Source organism: Leuresthes tenuis, unplaced genomic scaffold, assembly GCF_036924035.1.
Source record: "Leuresthes tenuis unplaced genomic scaffold, fLeuTen1.0.hap1 SCAF_1, whole genome shotgun sequence".
In the NCBI taxonomy this organism is placed as follows: Eukaryota; Metazoa; Chordata; class Actinopteri; order Atheriniformes; family Atherinopsidae; genus Leuresthes; species Leuresthes tenuis.
Window position 1 is genome coordinate 15,527,763 of NW_027325355.1, and position 9,994 is coordinate 15,537,756.

Genomic DNA, 9,994 nt, shown 5'->3' on the forward strand with positions numbered 1-9,994 from the left:
ACTGTTGGCTCATCTTCAATACCCAAAATGAGTGGTGGTAGCTATGGAAACAAGAACTAGTTTACATAACATCCTTATAACAACTCTAATCTATTTTACAGCTAAATGCACTTTGTCCACAATTTCTTTTTAAATGACACGTAAGCTGCTGAGAGTTGTTACTGATGGAGTGTTTTAGAGAGCTGTGGTGAGCCCTTGTATTAAAAAAATAACTCAAAAATAATGTTTTCTACTCAAAAAGTGACTGTTTTTAAATCTAAAATCTACTTTGTTGGCAGTAGCTATCACCCAAAACATTTCAGGTCCAAAGCCAAACAGCTTACCGGTGAAGATGTAGGGAAGCTCCTGATCAGGAGAGATGAGGTGCACTCTGGGAGTTTAGGACCAAGATGGCAGATTATGGGCACACTGAGGGCTGGGGCAGCTCTCATGGCCCTATAAATCAACTAACAGCCCCCCTCCCCCCTCCCCAAATTCATGCATGGCCTCCAGCAAGGTGATGAACCAGGGCTGGTCCAGTATACACCCCCTCCCTGTCACATTACCACCCCGGAACTACCAGAGCCTGTCCTCATACCCACGTTCTCTATCAGGGTACCAGGGTCCTAATGGAGGCAGAAGGGCGTGAAGGAGACAGTGAGGGGAATCAGTGATGGTTAGTCCTTGATAGTTGAGTGCAGTACAATGGTGAAAAATGGGGAAGGAAAAACTTTTGCATCTGTTCATTAAAGCACAATTCATTAAGGGTGGCTCTGGTGACCCAGAGGTTAAGCCATGACTTTTAATTGTGGCATCCCTCGTCTCACGGTTAGATTGGACTCAGCAAAGTCGATAACTCTTCAGGTGGCATAATTGTAAGAGTTTCTAAGCTTGTTTATTTATCAATAGCAAGGGAATAAAAAAAACTTTTGCAAACTCAAAGAACACAATAGGGATTCAATAGCTGGAATTAAACCATTATTCCTACTTGATTTATAGCACAAACCTCTTAAAAAAATGAACAGCTAGATTAACTCAATTAATTTGAAATGGAAAACCACAGAGGATTGTGTAATAAAGAGTGTGATGTAAAGTAAGAGGCAAACAGGTCATACTGGCTTCAAGCTATTTTTGCCATGCTTCTCTCTCCTCAACAGTCGATATTAGTTTTCCATCAGTAAACAACTGCATGCAATCATCGATTGTCAAAACAGGCCAACAACTGGTCGAATTTAAATAAACTGCTGGAACTGTGTTTTAATTACATTTTATAGTGTGATGCTCACCGAAAATGCATTTTTTAAAGAATTTTCAAATAGTTCTGCATGATCTTAAAATCTAAATACTTAAGACTGCTGGGTGCACAATTGAGCCAAGTTAGGGACAAGTCACCCGGCAGACATTTGAAGAAATGGCCTGAGACTTTTTTTTTTTTAAATGACGTGTTCAACAAAGCAGGATCCTGAGATTCCTGCTATTTTACATCTTTTATCAGTTGCCATTCACATCAACTTTTACGCTGATGATACTCAACTTTATAGATCTGATCAAGTGAACAATTGCTCTCCCAAATGAACTCCCATATCTTTGGTGCAACCATGTGCAATGAGAAATTATTTATATTGTCATATATTAAGCCAAAAAATAGGTAATTTGAGCTACTTTGCACACATATCTTATGTACTGCATCAAACTTCAGACTTACATTCATTACAATCTCCTTTTCCCTCAAGGAAGTGAATTTCCCTTCCATTGTTTGTCGTTGTGTCATAATGTAACTGGGGGAAAGCATTACAGGCTGTTAAGTACACTTTTATCTGTATGAAAAAAAATATATAAGTCTTATACTGTCACTGTAACTCAACCTGTTGAGGCTACTCCCCAAACTTTTAATGTTTTTATCCAGGTTTGCAGAGATACATCAACTTAACATTGGTATCGGCCTATATTAGGCTTCTTGGACTGCAACCAGGTCTATATTGGTGAAGATTCTTATTAATCCAGGTCATGGTAATCCAAAGACGTTTTCAAGCTTTCAAGCTCTTAGGATCACGTTGCCTATAGGCAAATGGGAAAACATCAAGTGGCTGGAACTGTGTGTCCTGTTATGTCATGTTGATTTTACCCTGAAATTGACAACATTTTTTGACATTTAATTTTACTGGGCACAAACAAATTGTAAGTAATTTAGTTGGTCATGACTTAAGGGGATAAAAAGTATTTTGAAATGGTTACTCTTTTCTTCTTTTTTTTTTAATACTTGTCTATTAATTGATTTGTGTTCAAATCCACAGGCAAAAACTTTCATTATCCACTATTGGAAAAATTATCTTGAATATTGATGTTGATATCTGCACTAGCCCAGAAAAACACAAAATACACATTATTTGAACATCTTTCCATCAACCTTCAGTGAGTTTATTCCTTGAGCTTTGCTGCATAAATTGTTTAACAATTCTAGGAATTTGGCAGGAATTGTTCTATGTGTGCTCTCTTCAACGCATGTCTTCTGAAAATTTGTGGAAAGATTTTTAGAAGTTCCAAAAACAATATTTACCCACATTAAAGGGACGGTCATGCTAAAAATGATCCTCAATAAAACTATTTATTGCTGCTCGTTCCAGACCGAGCTCATCGGCTACCCTACATAAGGAAGACTGAACCATCCTTATTGTTTCAATAACGACCTAACAACATGAATTTATTTATAATTTAAAATTATTGGCAGTTTTAAGACTTCAATTTGCTCTTGGTGGATAGTCAAGGCAGTCCATCCAATAGACTATCGTATTATTTACTCAGAACCATAAATGATGGGCTTATTTCAATCAGTGCAAAAGTCATTAGTTTAAGGAGACATTGTCCTCTGCAGCCCATCTATAAGATTCATGGCGATTGCACTGGCAGTTGCTGAGATATTTCATTCTGGACGAAAGTGGTGGATCAGCTGGCCGTTAGACCTCCTGTCTTGCCACCGCTGTGCCCTGTGGGAATATCCATCATGAATGTCTTTTGGAAAAACTCTAGAGCCATTCTCTTCAGTCTCTGCAGCTACATTGACATTTCATGTCTGTGTAAAGAATGGCGTCCTCTGATTTATTTTTTATGTGGCCTGCATCCTTTAAGAAGATCAATGCAGAGAGCACAAATAAATCAACATTATCAGATATACTATATTATTCATCTTGAAAAAATAGATTAATGTAAAACACGACTTTAAAAGACAAAACTGTATTTTTACCTTTTAAATCCCTTTTCCTTTCAAGTCTTATGTTGAGTGTATCTCTGATAGCTCTAACCAGGGTACTTTCATGTCTTGGGAACAATAAACCTCTTGTAAGTGTGCCGCATGCTCTAAAAGCCTCTTTCCTATAACTCTAAAACTGCTCCACACAAAACATCTCTGTGTCCCTAATGGAAAATAATGCCTGACCCTCTCCTCTCCTGTGGTCAATACAGCCAGTAATGGGTACACATTGCCTCCTGGCAAAAACCAATGATGAATAGACTTCTGGTGGATGAGGAACTTTGACCGTGTCTGGCTCCTCTGGGCCCAACGCCGTGCTTTGTTAGCGCACAAAAGCAAGATACTGTAACAAGTGGATGCAAGTCAGAATGAGTTTTATGATTTTTAAATGAAGAAGTTTAGTTTGTGAGACAGAGAAGTCAACATCTTTGTATCGTGATGAGCAGATGAAGGACTTCTGCATTTTCTATGTGAACCTAATAGCTCATTTCTATAGAAGGAGTCATGATATATTAACCTCGATTCTTTTTTTGTTTGCAGAGATTTCAAATCTTGTCTCTGATTTAGGCAGAAAACTATCTAAGTTTTAAGAAGGCTCATCGGTTAGTGTTGTTGCCACTCAAAAAAAAGGTTTAATTTCTGGAAAGAACAAGTAGCTTTGTGGTTAATGGACAAACCATTCTTCCACCTCAACCACAGACACTAAACAGCTGTTGTAAGTCTGTCGCTCATGACGTGGTCGAGGAAAAACCATTGGGGTTGTGGCCGGAACTTAAAGCTGATAAATGGGAAAGAAAATAAGAGGTAACACAACAGTTAAGTCTATGTTTTACATAGTTTTTCTCTTAATTTGAAACAAGTCTCATTTTGGTCATTCAGTGGCAGTGATCTGGAAAAACAAATTTTTTTAACCCCCTCAGACATGGAAAATACTTAAAACAAATTATTTACTTTTCCATTCTTTCCAGAATTGTGTATGAACCCTGCCCTGCTGATCAGCATTTATGGTATTCATCTGACTTGTCGTTTCTTGAGGGCAGACTCAGATGAATCTTTGCTTATGCTGATGAATCTGACCTACATTTGCCTCGTCTTGCCTCGTTCTGCTTCCATTAGATCATAACTGTGTTGATTCCCACTGTTGCTGTTAGTTTCAGTGTGAATCTTCCTCTTCAAAGACACGCAGAGGTAATAAGAGTCACACACTCACTCTGAGGGAGCTTGCTGCAAACTAAGGATTACCTTGTTGGTAATGCGGGACAGAACATTGGTATTAAGTCCCAAGAAACATCGTATGATGGGAAATCTATTTTGATCACTACAGCTCATTGACACATGGGCTCCCATAAAACAATCCCAAAAGGATTTAGACTTGGACCATCCAATGAGACCTGACATATTAAGATGTGGGGCATATACAGCTGTGAAATCAGATGAGGACGATGAGCAGGGCAACCTACTATTGTGAGCTGTTGTGATATTTGCCGGGAGATTATGGGTGCGGTAACTGGAGGGAAGCTGGCACAAGAACACACATCTGGAGCTGACTTACATCACAGAGGACTCATTATAGATAAATAAAACGACAGCTGGATCTATAAGTGAAGGAAAGAGAAGACCCATGAGCTCATTAGTGAATGCATGAATGGATGGATGAGTGACTGCATTGCAGAGGCAGAGCAAACCATTTTTCTTAGCCGGTCCAAAGAGAGCAGTGATAGAAATTGGACCTGACCATGCCAGAGGCTTGAGATGAGGCACACTCACACACACAGAGGAACATCACTGATGCTCAGAAGGACAGTTTTTGATGCCAGCAAAGTTAGAGGGCCCCCTAACACACAAACACTCAAGACAAGCTCGAGGGATTTCAAGTAAAGTCAACTCAGACAGCCAGCCAGGGTGGATTTATGTAAGATCAAGAAGCTACTGAATACTGCAGACGTGTAATTGTTCCCCATAGCATAATTAAAAAGATGCCAGAATGATTTTAGTTATGAAAAATGTTTTGCACTATCAGTGTTTACACATGAAATTCTCATCCTGCCAGTAATTCTCCCAAAGGTTCAGTAAGTACCTCCCAGCTCCCAGAATGTTCCTTTTATTACACTTCAACAGAAGGAAAGGCAGCAAATCCTTCCTTTTGTGTTGCTACTGACCCTAACTGTTGGATGTTAAGGGCTCCCAGGGCCGTGTTAGCACTGGTAGCACTGCTGTTGGAATTTTACATGACCTACCTTTTGTTGGCCCATGTATTCAATTTGAATACTTCCTCTAAGAAGCCCATTCATTGTGATAGCTAGCCATAGCTATCAGCTAAACATATATACATAGCTAAACAGCCATAGCTGCTTCGATACCATGGCACAAAGCTCCGAAAGTATGGTTTTGGCAAACATATGCTTTTGTTTGTTTCTTCAGTCCGGTTAGAACCTCATATGTGTGCACACTTTGACTTACAATAAAATGCTATTTTAAGACCAAACACAACACTGGACAAGATGACCTAATATAGAAACCATACCCGAGTCTGAAAAAGTCCTTTTATTTTTTTAACTGGTTTAAAAAAAGGGGCGTAATCCCATTGACAAAATATAAGTAGGTGTATCTATGAAGCATATTCATGTTACAGTATGAAAAAAAGCCTCAACCAATCAGACCAACAAGCGCTATAATCACAGGCAGCTGTGTAGGAGCTGCTGCCATTGACTGATGTCGCACACATTTACATTTACATCGCAACCCCACAGTATCATGACATATTAGGGCCACTGTGGGTTTAGAGTGGGAGGTTTAGGATTTAAGCAAAAAAGTAAATTTATTTTTGTTCTGTTTTGTATGTTGATTTGTTATTTTCCAGTGGATGCAGTATTCCGTCCCACTTCAAATGACTGCAGTAGACGCTGGTACTTATCAGCTTCACCTCTGATCAGAATTGATGGCAAAACCACACAATGGTGCACACGTTCATTTTCAGCGAGAGTGCTGTTGTCATGGTTCCAAGAGTGGGCACGGCTCGGTTTTTCTTCACAGAAACACTTGTTTTTATGGTCTTTAACAACTCTCATGGAGGCTCTGAAACTGATGGCAACAACTGGCTGACCAAAAGAGACGAGATTTATAATTTTTTAGGGATGACGTCTACAGTCATGTGATTATGAGAAATTGTGGTCCAACACAGCTTGCACAATTCGGTGTAAGGCCATCCCCTCACGTTGATGTAGTTTACAGGCTTCACAGGTGTGTGATGCTTTAAAAAAAAGAAAAAAAGAAAGAGGGGAAAATATGTTTGAAGAAACCACTTTTGGTTTAAAAACAGTATCAGTGAGTAAAAGTCAGTTTGTCCACAAACATGTTTCCCGTCTCTAGTGTTTGCACGGATTTGACTCCTGCTGACTAACAGTGCACATTACTTGCTCTGGGTTTTTCATTCAAAGCATGTCTCCCAGAGTTGTTGAAGCTTCCCATCATCCTTCTCTGTCATTCCATGTTTGGTTTATTATTTGACTAGACTTGGATTTAGACCAACCAGCCTGTTGCCAGCCAGACGCTACCCTGGAGGCCCCTTAATTTGAGGTGTGCCTGAAGAAACCTGTGCAGCAAAGTGGGTTAGAGTACACTGAGGACGTGTGAGCAGTTTATCTTTAGGTTGAAATCATTTTTGACAAGTAAAAAGAAATATTCCAACATATGAACAGTCAATAATGTAATATTGGATACATGGATCAACACGGGTATGTAAACAAAAGAGCAAAGGTGCCTTACCGTTTACTTTCTTTTTGCTGTTTATCTTTAAGAGTCTCAAGTTATTTTATATCCACATAAGAATCAAGAGAAAGTGGGGAAAATTGCTATTATTTTGTCTTTCTTTAGAATAAAGTCTTGGATAAATGCAGTGTTTAGTCTGAAGATATTTGTTAAAAATATGTCTCTTGGATAAATTTTATATTTTAAATATGTGGACTGTCATATAATTGGTAATGCAAAATGTATTTGAAATATGTACACTTTTAGGGTTAATATTGTGCGAAAAAATGATCTTGATGATAGTTTATTGTGTGATTCTTGTTATAATTTTTCTATTATAATAACAACAATAAGAGACTCATTCAAACAACAAAAGTCACCTGCTGACTGACATTTTGTGGCAATATTCACATTTGCCATTAGATGGCAGTAGCAGTTTTGGTGCATCAGGCAGCCCAGACAGACATTTAACCCTGGACAGATATCATCCCGCTCACACTCACCATGTTAATGCTCAAAAGTACAAAAGGCTTTCTGTGTTTTCCACTGTGTTGCATCACCTTTCCTTTCGACAACACTCTATAAGCATTGAGGAAATAAGGACACTAAGTGGTGATGCTTTGCAGGTAGAATTCTTTCCCATTGAAACAACTTCAGTTGTTCAACAGTTTAGGGTCTCCGTTCTCGTATTTTGTGCTTCATAATGTGTCACACATTTTCAGTGGCAGACAGGTCTGGACTGCAGGCAGGCCTGTCCACTACCTGCACTCTTTGACTATGAAGCTACGCTGTTGAAATGCCTGTAGAATGTGGCTTGGCTTTGTCTTGCTGAAATAAGCAGGGACTGTCCCTGATAAAAGATCAGGGAGCATATGTTGCTCCACAGATGTGTAAGATACCCATCCTATGGGCACTAACACGACCCCATACCATCACAGACGCTGGCTTTTGAACTTTGTGTTGATAACAGTCTGGATGGCCCTTTTTGCTCTTTATCCCGAAGGACAAGATGTGAATGATTACCAAAAACAATTTGAAATGTGGACTCGTCAGACCACAGCACACTTTTCCTCTTTGCGTCAGTCCATCTCAGATGAGCTCGGGTCCAGAGTGACCGGCAGCGTTATTGGGTGTTGTTGATCAATGGCTTTCGCTTTGCACAGTGGAGTTTTAACTTTTAACAGTTGATGTAGCAACGAAGTGTGTTAGCTGACAATGGTTTTCCAAAGTGATCCTGAGCCTACGTGATAATATCCTTTGCTTAATGACAGTTTTTAACGCAGTGCTGTGTGAGGGATCGAAGGTTTTGGGCATTCAGTGCTGGTTCTTGACCTTGCTACTTACGTACAGAAATTTCTGTAGATGATGAAATCCTTAAATTCTTAGCAACTGTACTTGGAGAAACATTGTTCTCAAACTTTTGAACTATTTGCTCACACCGTGCTTTACAAAGTGGTGAACCTTGCCCCATCCTTGCTTTTAAACGACTGAGACGTTCAAGGATGCTCCTTTTATACCCAATCACGACATTCACCTGTTTCCAATTAACCTGTTGTTTTTTTTTTACCATTCCTTAATATTCCCAGTCTTTCGCTGCCCCTGCTCCAGCTTTTTTGGAACGTGTTGGAGATAGCAAACTCAAAATGAGTGAATATTTGCAAAAAAAATAAACTTTATCAGTTTGAACATCACATATCGTGTCTTTGTCATATATTCGATTGGACATAGGCTGAAAATTGAGATTTGTATCATAACTTCTTTGAAGTTGGACTCTTCAGGAGATAAACACAAACTGATCTGGAACTATCACCTCAATAGTTTGTGAGCACCAGGAACTCCAACATAATGTAGAAATGGAAGTATATTAATGGTCCCATAAGGCAGAGGGTGAACTGTGTTAGTTTTGATTAACTAACTGTTTGTGCGCTACTGTAATACAGTTTTTGACCAAACTCTTTGAAGGCTGATGTTCATTTTTGCCTCAACTGTAGTTTGGATTTAGCCCCAGTTTGCAAGTGTTAAACTGAGATGGTGAACCTTGCTTCAGCTTGTCAGTGTGATTGTACAGGAGTGTAGATGTTGGGGGTATTGGTTAGTTTGTCTTCATTGTTAAATGGTTTAGCAGACCTGTCACAAGAAACAAATTGATGCTTTAATGACTGCAGCTGGAAGCTTTTAGCTTAATTTTGATATTCTTTATTCTGTGTATCAGGCTCATAACATCAAAGTGGCATGTTACAGACTTGCTCACATGAACTGTTGTATTTTTGAGTCCTATACTGTTGTTCCTTTGTAACATCACGTCATCCATTTCTGGGCAAAAAGTTGTGTCATTCCGAACAAAATACCGGGGATATTCTGCTCATCTGGTAAATGTGGAGAGCGCAGCAGGTTTTCAGAGAAAAAGACAGAGAGAAACAATCATGAAAGCGTCCATTGAAAGCATATAATAGAAAAAAAAGGTGTCTTTTTTAGAGGCTGATCTCAGAATTTGCACGTCTCCAAATTGAGAGCGAGAGGAAGTGTTTTCCCACTGACTCGCTCCATTTAAAAGTCGAGATTTCCAGCATTGAAGCCATCATTTTCTGGCCACAGTCCCTGTTGGGAAAATATTCCTTTTAAGATGACAGATTAAGCGCTGATACATCTTGACTCTGTCCTTGTTGCTAGGCACTGGTAGCCGTGCTGTTGCTCGAAATCGTGTGTCAATCAAACCTGGAGGATGCGAATACTTCTGGGTTTTATATGGATGAAGTTTCTACGTGGAACTGTCACAAGACCTTACTGATCACATGTAGCACATATGTGCAGTCATCTCTCTCTGTCTTCTTTAAAATTCCCTCTCTCACACACACACACACACTCACACACTGCTCTAGCTGCCTCCTAGCTGAAGCTGCCAGTGTGGCAGAACCAGTTGCTTTGACAAAGGACACAAGTTCCCCTGGGTGTCAGTAGGACTGAAGCCTTGATGCCCTGAATATACTGGAAGTGTCACTGCTTGTGTGTGTGTGTGTTTGC